The following is a 14,158-nucleotide window of genomic DNA, read 5'->3' as shown; positions in this document are numbered from 1 at the left end:
ACACAAAGGAAGAAACAAACTTTCAAACTGTATCAATTTCTTTTCCTTTTAGCTGCTATTTTTCTACACTGTTGCTAATCTAAGCCTTGTCAGTCTTTTTAAACCAGAGCTGTACCAGTGGGCATATAGTGGTATTTCACTTCAGTTTTGCTTTGCACTGGCGAAATGATTTTAAGTGTCTTTTGAGTGACTGCTGGTCTTTCTGTCCTCTTTAGTCAGCTTCTTTTCACAAGTTTTGCCCATTTTTATTGTATTCCTATTGTATGTAGAAGCACACAAATCCCTCAGCTATTCTGAGATCCATGTCAGTGATCTATATTGTTGATATTTTCTCCCAGAAAGAGTCTTGGGTTCTCATCATAAGTGGTCTCCTCTGAAGAGCTGAAGCTTTTATTTTCAGTAACTCTGCTTACCAATTTATTCTCTCAGGATCATTGTTTTCTCTAGCCTGCCAAACAATTGCCCGTTCCAGGGTTTTCGTCTAGATTGGAGTTGCCGGAAGTGTGAGTCAGAGGTATCAGCTTAGATTTTTCCAGTAGCCACAGTAAAAGAGTGAAAACAACTTCCTTCAGCAAACTCAAGTCATATCTTTATCCAAACTAATATATCTAAAACATTGTCATCATTATCATTTCAATATGTAGCCAGCACAAAATCATTTTAACACTTATTAATGTGTGTTTGCTGTGTGTAGAGGACACATAAGTGCCACAACATACATGTGGAGGTCAGAGGACAACTTTGTGGAGTCAGTTCTCTCTTTCCATCTGGGAATGGAGCATAGGTCATCAAGTTTGCATGTCAAGAGGCTTTATCTGCCAAGGCCTCTTGCCAGCCATGATATGAAATTTTTAACGACACCCTGGATATTGTTTTTAATCCAGAGTCCTTGAAAACAGAAGTATAATTTTCAGGTAGTTAATCTCAGTCTGGCAGTTAAAGTACTAACTAAATAGGCTAGTGGCTATTCCAGTGAATAAAGCAGTTTTGGAAATTGTATAATGCCTATGTTTTATGTTGACCTGTGATCTACTTTGACTTCATATTCTTGTTTTAGATACAAGCTGAAGGGGTTTTCCTTCATGTAAACAGCCAGTTTACCCTTATTTCTCTTTCTAGTTGATTGTATTTCTGACAAAAATCAACAGGTCTTAAGCTGAGAATGATGGTCAAATCAGTCTGTCATCCCAGCACGTGGGAGGCAGAGGCAAGAGTAGAAAGTGTTCAGGGCCATGCTCCTGTATATGTCAAGTTCAAGGCTAGCTAACATGGACTATATGAGACCATATCTCGAGCAAAACACACAAAGCAGTAGATCTGTTTCTGGATTCAATACTCTGTTTCTTTCTCTCTTTCCCCCCTGACGCTAGTACCTTGTCATGTCAGTTTTTATAGTTTTATAGTACACCTTAAGAGCTTCAGCCTTCCAATTACTTTGTCTTCTTCCTCCTTTCTCATTTTTATCCCTTCCTCTTCCTCCCCCCTCTCTCGCTCTCACTTTCTACTTCCTCCTTCCACGCTCTCTTTCTCCATTTTCCCCATTTCCTCTTAAGGTACAGCCATACTTGTATTTTAAGGTTATTTTTCTCCTCTATGTTTTTTCTTTCCATATAAAGTTATAATCAGTTAATCAAATTTCTAGTACAAATTAGATTTAAACCTGTATTTAAACCTGTTGTAGAATATTAAAAGATAACAATCTTGCCTAGTGTCGGTGGCACACACCTTTAATCCCAACACTTGGCAGGCAGAGGCAGGTGGCTCTCTGTGAGTTCAAGGCCATCCTAACCTATGAAGCAAGTTCCACATCTCACCAAACACACATATGTCTATGTTGTAATCCCTAGGACCTGTGGTTGTCACATGTTATTTTTAAAAATATATGAAATGGGAGTAGAGTGAAGCTCTAATTAAAGATTTATGCACCAGGGACCAGGAAACCTATAGGTCCAGTTTTGAGGAGATTCCATGTGAAGATATTAGTTATTACGTTTGCATTGAAGTAATTCAGGTGGGCCCTAATTACAATATAATGACAAAGGTCCTTATAAGATAGTCACAAACAAAAAAGATAGTCATAGTGGAGGCAATAGTCAAGGAGCTAACCTGGAGAGGGAGGCAGAGGTGGGGGGCAATGTGGCCATCAAAGAACAGTTAGCAGAACTTGCTAGAAGCAAGGGCAGTTCTCCTTATCCGCCACTAGAGGGCGCACGCGATCTTTGCTGCTACTTTTAAACTTGAGACTCCTGGCTTCTCAAGTTGTGAGAAATTAAGTTTTTTGTTTTGAACCAGCCATTTGTTGTAATTTATTGTGACAGCTGTAGGAAACAAGTCCGCCCATTAGCAGGCCAAGGAAGGTCCCCTATAGTTCTACTTTTTGTTTTCAAGAATGAGTGTCAGATTTTGCTCAATGTCTTTTCTACATGACTGAAAAATGATACTGTCGCCTATTATTTGGTTATTGTGTTCATATTTTGTATCAACTGCCTGTTCACATGGTGTAAATATTAGAACAGTCATAGCTGTTACCTCTGGTAAGAATAGTCCCTGAGAGTAAAAGGTTCCGACACATTTTATCACAGTGTAAAATTCAGCATCAATCTTCTTGCTTTTTATTTGATAAAGAAAAAAACATTTTTTTTCCCTTCTAGAGTCTCATGTAGAGTCTGGCCTTGAACTTGCTTGTAGCCAAGGAAGACTTGAATGCCTTGAGTACCTAATCCTCTTGCTTCCGCCTTTTAAATGATGGGGTCATAGTATGGAGTCACCATGCCTGACTGATAAAGACATTTTAAGAACGCAGTGAGGAGTCAGTGGAACGAAATGATGCTAGGAAGGACTTAGAGGAAGAATGATTACAGGGTTTCTGACTGCCGAGGGGGTTGCTGTGGAGACCCCCATGGGTCGGTTTTGCCATGAGAGATACTCTTGATATCTGTGGTGTTTAAAAATTAGAGGGTTTCGTGAAGAAAATATCAGGTGTCATTTTTTTAAAAAAATACAGATTTGAGGACACAGCAGAGGTGCAGTAGAGCAGCCATCAGGCAGGAGCTGTGCAGCAGCCCCCCCATACCCCCCCACTTTATTGTACAGCCATCCTTCCTCATTGATTTAGACTTTGTGGACATTTATTTACAACCTGTGTCCTAAAATCTTTTGGGGGGATGTATGTTTCTGAGGGAAAGCTTAGATGCCACAGCTACCAGGGAAAACTATTCATTAAAAAAAAAAAAGCTCACCAAACCAACTATGAAAATAGCATAATAGGAAAAACGATTTCATATGATTTATTATCAACAAGAGACTCCTGTATAAGCACATTTCAGGGAAGCATGAAAAAGTCAAAATTAGACCACCCAAGGGAAAGAAAATAACCAAGGTGGGGGGGGACCCTGCCATCTTATTTTCCTTTCCTTTTTTTTTTTTTTTTTTTTTTTAAAGACAGGGTCTCACTATGTCGTGCAGGCTGGCCTTGAGTGTTTTAATTCTCCTGTTTTTGCCTTCTGAGTGCTGAGATTACAGATGAGCAAAACCTGTCCCAAACAGCATTCTTGCAGTGTCCAGTTTGAGAACTGGTAGAAAAACGAAGATTTATTGAAGTGCCACGTGTCCACAATATGCCTATATCCACCCTGTCTTCCAACCCCTTTGAGACATGTTGAAAAAAAAAAAACCAGATTAAATCCTGAGAGTTCACAAAAATCGGCCACATTGGAAATCAGTCGGTAGCATCCTTGTGAAGTGTCCAGGAAACTGAACACTTGGTATTGTTATTCAGTCTACTTCCTGGGGCGCTGTGTTCTGCTGAAAATCCCAGCTGGCGTTCATGGGAAGGGGTATTTCTTTTGAGGAGGGGTGTGGTGCTGGGCTATAGGATTTACCAGTTAGGGCTGAGCTGCCTAGGCAAGCTGTACTCCCGGCCATAGCTGTTTCCATGTGCTCTCATCCTCCCAACCCTCCTTGCCTTCAAACCTAAAGAATTCACAGGAAAAGAAGAAGAAAAAAAAGGTCTATAAAAACAACACTCAGTCCTAAAACGGAAGCTGATTCAGATATAACATGAATGGGATATTATACTCATTAAAGAATGTAACTCAAAAATTAAAAAGAGCACGGTATAAGTGGAATGGGGGGGGGGAGCAGGCCGTTGGTCCTTGATAAATAATTCTTCAGGCGTTCAAGCAGAAAAACCAAGTGACCTCCGAGGAAATCTTATGGAGGATTCAGGCCTTTGTACGGAGATCTTTTTATCAGTAAGGCAGCTGGGCATAGTGTTGCAAGTATGTAGCACCAGCGTTTAGAAGGTAGAGGCAAGAGGATTAAGAGTTCAAGGCCAACCTGAATGAATACACAGCGAGTACAAGCCCAACCCGGACGACACCAGACTCCTGTTTAAAAAAAAAAAAAATCTGAAGAAAATCGCTTTTGTGTTCTGTGAGGTTTTATAGGTGTGGATTCAAAGTACCTGTGTTTTTGTTTTGCTTTGTTTTTGTTTACCTACACATAAAGATAAAAGCATACTTTTTCTCTAATGTGAAAAACCACATATTTCTTAAGAAAATGGCCTAAGGAAAACGATAGCCAGTGTTCTTTCCTAAGGTAGATGTAATCCAGGAAAGGCTTATAGTGACCGCCTAGTTCACTTAAATCTAAAGTTAAAACCTCCCGTTTAGCGGCTAATGAGCCAAAAGCAATATAAGTGGCGGTGGGAAATTGAGTCTGCGGAAGAGTAAGAGAAAGTATGCAGGCAGATTAAGTAAGCGCCTGTCTCTCTCACTCAGGAGTCGGTGAAACTGAAACAAGTCGGGAACGCCTTGTTCTTTAGTTTTTCTGCTTCACGTTCACAGACCTCTCTTAAGTATGTTCGCCTTACGAGAGAACTAAAGCAAACGCTGGGCTTTCACTTCGTGCTCTCTTAAAACTCAAATAATGTAAAGCATGTTTAAGTATTTAAAGTATAAAGAATGCGAGCCCATGGTCACAAAAACTGCTTCCAATCTGTCTTGTTTTCTCGCTAGTCAAACAGGAAGAGTATGGTTTCTAGAGAGGGTGTCAAGGAACTTGGCGTTATTGGACCCTCAAAGCTGTTGTTAGAGCCCTGTGTGGCCCACTCTAGTGCTGGTACCACAGCTCACGCAGGGACTAAGTTCCCCGTCAGCCTCTGGCTGCAAGCTCCAGCCCACGAAGCATCCCCCCTGGTTTCTGGTTTGCTATGTGGCCGAAGATGGATCATCCCGGTGGGGATGGCGCGATCAAACCCTCGACGCAGATCTTCGGGCTGAGTCGAGGCTACCTGCGCCAACGCGGCACCTGGGCGACCTTGGCTTTGCGCAGACAGCCGATGAGTCACCGTGGAGGGCTGCGTGGCTGTCCTCCCCCGCTGCCGACCCCCAGGCCCCAACGAGGCCTCCTCCTCCCACGTGACACCCGGGGGCCAAGCTCCTCTCACAGCCCCGCCCGCAGCCTCGTCTGTGCAGCCATCCCCTTGGCTGCTGTGTTGCGCGGCAAAGCCCACAGCATCTGCCATTTGTCACTCAGTTGGGGCGGGGACCGCCCCGAGCCTTGATTTAGTCGCGACTGGGGCGTTCCGCAGCCTCACTCGCCTGGCAGGCGGGAGAACGCTCGCTCGGGGAGGCGCGGCCGCGGGCACCCAGCTCGCGGCGGCAAACGGAGCGGAGAGCGGGCACCTCCTGCTCGCCGTCATGGCTGCGTAGGCTGCACCCACGGACCGCCTAGCCTGAGTCCGGCTCGGGTAGGTAGGTAGGTGACAGCCGGGCCTCCACGGGGACGGTGCTATGTTGCGGGGATACTGGACGTGGCGCGGCAATGCCGCAGGGAGGGTTGCCGCGCTGTGCGCAGACCTTGGGTCCCGGGCCCTTCGGGCACCGAAGTGATAAAACTCTGACCCTGGGCATCGAGAATAAGCCTGGGATGCAGCGAAAGGCTCCGGGTCCCTCCGAATGGGACTCGTGCCGCGCGCGCTAGCCCCGGTGCCAGTGTGGTATGCCGCACTTAGCCGTGGTCTTTACGACCTGGCAACACTCTGAACTCGCTAAAAGCCTAATAAGTAAGTCCGGGAGTAGTGATTTGCGTCCGTTTGGTGGAAACGCACTTATTTGGATGCTTCAGTGTTAATTTGGCGCTCTCGCTTGTGCTCTTAAAGCTACTTGAAAACACTGGACTGTTAAGAATTCTTAGGAGAATTCAGAGTGTAACTTGTGTCCTTTTATCCGGTCTCCGCACCAACTTTAAGGACGCTAGTAAGGCTTTCGGCTTCGTACCGAAAAAAGCGTCCAAAAATGTTGGGAATTCCCCCTGACCGCCCCCCCCTCCTCCCGCCCGTGCAACAAATGTGCTACTTTGATGTTTGAAGAATCGAGTAAAAATTAAAAATAGAAATGTCCCAGTGTAGGTCCTTCTTTCAGGAATCTTTCTCTAACCCTACCCTCCAAGGCAGCTCCGAGGCTCCTTCTGTTAGCTCTCTGAGGCCTCGCTGAGGTCCTGTTGCCCGAAGTGTGTGCCCCCCCCACCACCCTTTTCCTCTCCCCTCTGCGTTTTAACCCTTAGGTCTGAGTTGGAGTCTCTGGCTGTTACTTAACGCGTGGTAAGTGATTAATATTTTAGTGACGTATGGAAAGATAAAATCTGTTTTTTCGTGGTTTTTATATACTAGTAAATAAGAACATTCTTTTAAGGCAAGAGTTGACGGAATTTGACATCTGCATTTCCCCAAGCTGGCTGTCCCGTGCCTCTGTACTTATCCCTTACAGAGCAGCGTGTTTTTGTTTTTGTTTTCCAACGTGAAGCCCGCATTTGTGAGTTGTTAAATCATTTAAGTAGATAGTGATAAAAAACTGAAAATCACGAACAGAATTTAAAGATGTCAGAAACGTGTCTCAAGTCAGAGGGTCTTTGTTTTATGACTGTTGCCCCCCCCCCCGCGCCCGTTTTATTCACCCGAAAGTGTCTAATGACGTTCTAAAATGTCATCCCTTACTCTGAGTCATGGTAAAAAAGTTGAAAAGCCACTGCCCTAGATACATTTTCATAAGCACCAGAGGACATGTATAAGATGGCTTTCTGTGTAGTACCACAAAGCTGGACGACGCCTTCATGTCCATCTGATGGGGAAACATAAATTATGCACGAGTCATAAAGTGGGCCACAGTCTAGGAGTAAATGAAGTAGTTTTGTGTTTCCACACAGACACCCCTCAGTGTTGAGGGTTAAAAAAAATAAAATGAAGTTACTGAATACTGCATGACTTTATCTATATAAAATTAAGAGCCTGGCAAGCAAAGCTGTTGCATAGGGAAACACAGAGATATTAAAAGTCAAAATGGGGGAAATATAAATTAGAGCCATGAACGTGAACTTAACGGTCACCTCCCTGGAGGAGGAGGGGGTCCATGAGGGACCATGGTATGCGGGACCATGAAGGACACTGTGATTCTGGAAACTGCTTCATCTCCTGGCTAGTGGGCAGGGTCGTGAGTCATGTCTCAGGATTAATTATTAAATGATACCTGTAGATCTAAATGTTAACCCACCCCCTTAACTAATATATTGAAGAAGTGAAGAAGCCGGAATCCGCAGCTTGAAATCTCATATTTTCCATTGCGTCATAAAGAGTCTTGATCAGGGAGAGTTACCTAGGAAACGTAACAGCATTAACACTGTATTTCATGATTTCTTTGGTGGGCCTATTGCTATTCATTAACTCCCACATATGTTCCTATACATTAAAAAATTTAATATGTTTTTGAAAGAACTTAAGAAGCTTAAGAAAATTGAAATCATTCAGTGTGCTCTTTCCAAAAGTAACTTTGGCGTTACTTGGAGTTTATATTTTATTTATTAATTTTAATCTCAAATGAGGTTTTCTTATGAGAAAAGCAAATACTAAAAAGGTAACAAAGCACACAAACTTTGCAAACCTCCATGCTGGGTTTAAAAATGCTGGCATGCTGTATTTATTTCGACCTCGGTTATTGAATGGCTCTAGGCCATATTTCTAGTGCTCAACCCCCACATGTAACTTTATATTTTATTATGTTACACACTCCTACATTACAGACCAGGACATTTCCAACATTGCAGACATTTCTCCTGGGAAACATTGTTCTGGATCCAGGTCATGGTTGAAGAAACTTTCAGATAATAAACAGACATTCATCTTTGTGATGTGTGTGTCTTGATTCTTTTTTTTTTTTTAAACTTGGCTATTAATGAAATCTATTCTACAATGATTTCTAAAGTGTTTACAGTTTGTATTTTGTGAACAGTTCTGGAACTCATGTACTCATGGATGTAGATGTGTGTGTTTTGTTTATGCGGTGAAGATAACACAAGATGAACTGCATTTTATTTATTTATTTATTTATTCACCTGGAAAGGCAGTTGTCCTGATGCCAGGGACTTGGCTCACTCTCTCTGCTATGGGCAATGCCCAGATCGGTCTGGACTTGCTTCTGGGCTCTGTACCCATTTGTCATCTGAAAATATTACTGCTTTTTATGCACCGTGGCTTTTCATGTACTATGTGGTTCTGTTTAAGAATTAAACATGTTTTCATTTGGTACTTTATTTTCTCTCACTGTGAGAGTTTGAGGTGTGTTCTCTTGCTCCTGTGTGGAAGGCTTGCGAGGTTCTCTTCTCATTGCTGATCTCTGATTTACACTGCAGTCAGTACATGTATCAATACCACTGACTTGTTTATTTTTTGAAAATTGCTTTTTGGTCTTAATTGTTTGTTCTATGATCATATAGAATTTTGTAATCAAAGGCTTTCTGAAAATGGTAATGTACGTATTGTGTACATATGTATTAACACTTTTACCTCAGGTATCTTTTTCAAGCCTGAGAAGTTTTAGACATGATTTCATTCTCCCCTGTCTATCTACTTTTTTTCATTTTTGAGGAACCACGAGGAGATGTACTAAACTTTCTCACATGTTTTTAATCTGGCTTTTATACTTTTATCCATGTTGAATTTTGGATACTATTTCCTTAGATCCATATTCCAGTCATCCAATTGGCTCCTTTTCACCAAATTGAGCTATAACTTACTTGAAAATACAAAATGGAAAAAGCAAAAATAAAGGGTGTGGCACGATGAACCGTACTAATGTATATGCCTACGTGCCTAGCCAGATGAGGTCATCGACCCTTTTTATCCCTGCTCCTTCCTATGTATCACCCCCTTCTCCCGCTCAACTGTCCTGATTTCAGTCACCATGAACGTGAAAGTGTGCTCTTTAAAAAAAATAAATTAAATTAAAATTTATTTTATTTGGCTTACATTGTATTCTTGAGAGCCATTCATATTGCATTATAAATTTTGTTTGTTGGTTTGTTTGCTTGTTTTTCCTTTATATACGGGACTGGCAAACTGTGGCCTATTAGCTAATTCCAGCCCATTATGTATTTGCATATAGCAACTTTTATTGGAACTCGGCCAAAGCCTATTTCTGTTTACTACTGTGGAACCATCTGACCCACAAAGCCTAAGGTATTTACATTCTGGCTGTCAGTGGGACGTTTATTTGGCCCACAGCAACAGTATTTATTACTAACACTTGATCCACTTCACTTTTTTAAAAAGTGACTATTAGAGTTGTTTTTAATACTTAGAGTGTTACAAATTAAATTGATATAATGTTCTTTCTGCTTACAAAGTGAATTTACTTTGTTTCAACTGTGCACATATGTGTGAGTTTCATAGGTTTCACACAGGTAAGTGTAGGTTCCTGCAGAAGCTGGAGATGCTGGCAACGCCCTGGAGCTGGAGGTCCAGTAGGTACCGGGAACTGAACTGGGGGCCTGTGTAAGAGCAGTACTTGCTCTAAATTGCTGAAACTCCACTGGTGGAGAGATGTCTCTTGGGTACAGATTGAATGTCCCTATCTCATCTGCTAAGCTTTTGGGCACCTATTTGCCACAGGTGGGAAATTCCACACCTGGCTGTACATGATAAGTCCTAGTCAAATGCAACTGAATAAAAATAGTGCACAAAATTACATTTAGGCTATGTGTATGAAGTGTATGTACACCAAGCTGAGGTGGGGGGGGACTATAAAACTCATGTGTATGCATATCTAAGACCCCTGGGACTCACAGTTCAATACCCAGCAATACAAATAAGTAAGGAAATAAACAAATCAATAAATTAAGTGCATTTTATGTATAGACGTAGGCCCCACTGAATAGTAAGACTGTTTGAGATATCAAATGATAAGGGACGTTCAATCTGCATAACCCCAGAAGTGGAATTTATGGCCTTTGTATAGGTTTGTTGCATTATCACAATGAGTATTTATAATGAGTAATATTTGCACTTCTTTTTGAGACAGGGTCTTTCTATATAGCCCTTGCTGGCCTAGAACTTAAAATGTAGTCCAGGCTAGCCTTGAATTCCCACTTCTGCCTCTGGGTTCTTCTTGGGACATCACAATTTCTTTGTGAAGAAGTTCCTGTTTAACTATTTTGCCAATTTAAAAAAAAATTTTTTTTTTTGTTCAATTTAATTCCTAATGTAGTCTGGAAGGCAGACTTACCAGGTACATGGTAACAAATTGTTGTTGGTTTTTGTTTTTGTTTTTGTTTTTTGTTTTTTTTTTGAGACAAAGTCTCACTGTGTAGGTTTTGCTTCTCTTAAACTCTCTATGTAAATCAGGCTGCCCTTTGAAGTCTTGGAGAGCTACCTGCCTCTTCCTCCTGGGTGCTGAGAATAAAGGTGCCATCTGGCCTGCCTCCAATTTTTTTTGTTTTCTTTTCTTTTTCTTTCTTTCTTTTTTTTTTTTTGCCTCTGGAATTTAATTGGTCATTTGCCTAACCCTCCCTCCCATTCAGCCACACCCCTCACCCCTTTACCTTGCCTTCCCCTCCCTGTGTGCGTGTGTGCATGTGTGTGTGTGTGTGTGTATGCACGTGAGTGTGTGTTACATGTGCAGGAACACTTTCCTACGTGGGCAAATATGAAGGCCAGAGGTCAACATCATGTGTCTTCCTCAACTGCTTCTCCATGTTGGTTTTTGAGACAGGTTCTCTCAGTGAACCTGGGGCTCTCACCCTTTTGCTAGACTGACAACAAGCCCCGCCCACCTGCCTGTCTCTGCTTCCACAGTACTGAGGTTACAGATGGATGATGTCTCACTTTTGCGTGCTGGGGACCTAAAGTCTTCATGTTTGCATAGCAAGTTCTTTACTCATTGTGGTACCCAAAGGCCATCTCTCCAGCCTGTTATTTTTCTTCATAATTTTCAATGAAATTCTATTCACTTGTGTATAAACTTTAGAATGAGTTTGTGAATGTCCATTTTAAGAATCTTTAAGAGTTCTATTTATGATTATTATACTGGTTTTACAGAATAATTTTTTGGAAAATTGTCTAGTGACATATCCACTGACATTATAATGGAAGATTGCTATTTATGAAAATAGTATACCTTTCTGTTTTATAAATTCTTTGGTTACTCTCAGTGTTATCTTATGGTTTACTATGTAGAGGACTTATAAATTATTAAACCTCATTATGTACATTTTGTGCTAGTATAATTTTTCTCCCAGTTTTATTTTCCATTTATCTTGTTCAACATAAAAGCAGTAGATTTTTGTGTCTTGCTCCTGTATTTTGTGATTTTGCCAAATTCACTCATCATTTGAGTAGTATATATATTCGAGAGGCGTTCCTAAGTACATAATTATTCCACATATGAAGAGAAAAATAACTTAAAAAAGAGTGTCTAGTCTTAAAATGTTTGTTAAATGATTTTTTTTGGAGGTTCTTGCCTGTGCAATAAGGCAAGAAAAAGAAAATAGAGATTGAAATGGTAAATTTAAACCTTGAATTAAAAAAAATTATGGAAGTATATAGAAATTAAAACTAAAGAATTTTTAGATTTACCAAGATAGTGGAGTGTTCCTCTATACCCTCCACCCACTTTCCTGTGTTAACGTTTTATATAACTGTTATATACTTACCAAAATAAGTTAGCATTGGCATAATACTTTAATCCAGCTGTTCTCAACCTTCCTAATGCTGCAGCCCTTTAATGTAGTTGATGTTGTAGTGACCTGCAACCACAAAATTATTTTGTTGCTATTTTATAACTTTAGTTTTGCTGCTGTTATGATCGTAACGTAAATATCTGTACTTTTCAAGGATCTTAGGTGACCCCTGTGAAAGGGTAGTACAACCGCTAAATATGGGTCACAGCCCCACAGGCGGAGAACTGGGACTTTAAGCCATAGACTCTATTCAGATTACCATAGTTTTTTTCACGAGTGTTCTCTTGTGCACATCCCATGTTTTGCTCAGTTGTCACATCCCCACTTCGTTCTACCCTATGGCAATTTTACCTTCCCACGTTTGAAGAGTATAGTCATGTATGTTGTAGGGTACCTTTTAATCTAGATTCGTGCACTTTGACGGTTGTGGAGACGTTATAGATTTTGGTGTAGAATTATCACACAGTATTTTTCCCTTCCCATAGTGTCTTGTCTGGGGGCACATGGTGTCCCCATCAACTAGTGATGTCAACCCAACCATGTAGCAAGGATGGTTTCCGTCCTGCTTCCCACTACCCCATCACATTTCCCCATTATGCACATCTTGTCTGTTAGAAGAAAAGTCTAAATTCAAGGGATGGAAAGAATTTCAAATAATTTATGGCTATATGTTAAAGCTACCATAGTAATTAATATTTTGGGGTGCTACCATCTGGTGATTTGAGATGCTGTAGGTCCCACAGAGATCGGCCTGCCTCTGCCTCTCTAAGTTGTGGGATAACAGGGGTGCACCACCGCACCTGGAGGATACTGATTTTATTAAGTCCATTTTCTAACCCGTTGAATCTTGGAGCCAGTTGCTTCTGTTTCTTTCCTAGGTCTCTTCCTTTGCTGTGCAGCATAATCTTGGGTAGATGGTTAGTGTCCCAGCATCTACAAAATGTGGAAAACAGGGATCTCGGCTTTGAAGTCAGTGTGAATACTGGTGAACACATAGGAAGGGTTAGGAATTGCCCCTCTCCTCTAGGGAGCGTCCCCTTTATTTTCTTCTTTGGTTTTTTTTTCTTTTTTCTTCTTTCTTTCTTTCTTTCTTTTTCTTTTTGATTCTCGGTATTGTTTTCTTTTTTTAAAATTTTATTAATTTATTCAGATTACAACTCTATTGTTATCCCATCACTTGTATCCTCCCATTCCTCCCTCCCTTCCGCTTTCACCCGATGCCCCTCCCCTTCTTCTTTGATTTCTTAGCATGTTAGACTCCTATATTCTAATCATTGCTTAGTCATCAAGTCAGCTTATATTAAGTAAACCTTGGAAGTATATATATGATTTGGATTTAATACACTTTCTAGTGTAATACTTATGAGTCATAAAGCGACTGGTCTTTGACGGTAGCAAAGAACCTAGTGAATGATAGATTCCTAAAACACTATTGCACAAGAGCTTAGCAACCATGATGGCAGCCTTCCAGACTTTCTGGAGCGATTTTTATCAGAGTCTGTGATAAGCAAGAGATAGAGCTGGCTTTTGCACGAATGAATCCAACACTTGGCATGTATTACGGCCGATCCCTCTCTACAGAAAGGGAAAGTGAATCTACCTCTTATTTAGTTATCCATACAGTAGATTTCTTAGTTTTGTGTTTGGGATTGCAAACATATATTTACCCACCAACAGTATTTTGAGCAGTTTCGGGCCAGGCAGTTAAGTTTTGCTCATTTGAATATATACATGTCCTTGAGAACCTAGGGGTCAGTCAGGACCATGTTGAATGTTAGAAGATGGGCCTGCCCGTACCAATTTCGTAAAACTCATTCATCATTTTCACTGATAAAATTAAGCTTTCTAACTCCTTCCTATTCTTTGGCATCCCTCTCAGCCCTGTAGCTTTAGGCCCCTTGTTTTCCTGTGCGATTTCCCCCTGTGGTACAGTTTCTTTCCCCTCTCGTCATCGTGGGATGGCCACTCACTAAGGCAGTCTAGCGTTCCAGTCCTTGGGAAAAGAGGTTCTTTGTTCCTAGCCTAGCGGTAGCCCCTGTTTGTTAACTCCCCTGCTTTCTTTTCTGGCCCCCCCCCCCCCCCCCCCCGCTATATGTGCTGCTTCTTAGACGGAGTCTGGTGGTCAGGTGGCCATTGCCACTTACCAGCC

At 41.4% G+C, this 14,158-nt stretch overlaps 1 protein-coding gene across 18 annotated transcripts in view; it reads left to right on the top strand.

The window, feature by feature from the left end:
- The first annotated feature begins 5,386 nt into the window (after nt 1-5,386).
- PLAGL1 (PLAG1 like zinc finger 1) overlaps nt 5,387-14,158 on the top strand; it is a 49,155-nt gene continuing 40,383 nt past the window's right edge. For 10 of the 18 annotated variants that reach the window (XM_084777066.1, XM_084777059.1, XM_084777062.1 and 7 more), the window contains exon 1: nt 5,387-5,752. The gene's annotated coding sequence lies outside the window, so the exon portion shown is untranslated. Of the gene's footprint in view, nt 5,761-6,587; nt 6,605-14,158 lie in introns of those variants that run through there. The other 8 variants (XM_084777054.1, XM_084777050.1, XM_084777063.1 and 5 more) reach the window with 3 other exon arrangements.

The sequence above is a fragment of the Acomys minous genome (assembly GCF_964271855.1).
Source record: "Acomys minous genome assembly, chromosome: 3".
Classification (NCBI taxonomy): domain Eukaryota; kingdom Metazoa; phylum Chordata; class Mammalia; order Rodentia; family Muridae; genus Acomys; species Acomys minous.
This window is presented reverse-complemented; position numbering and strand designations above follow the sequence as displayed.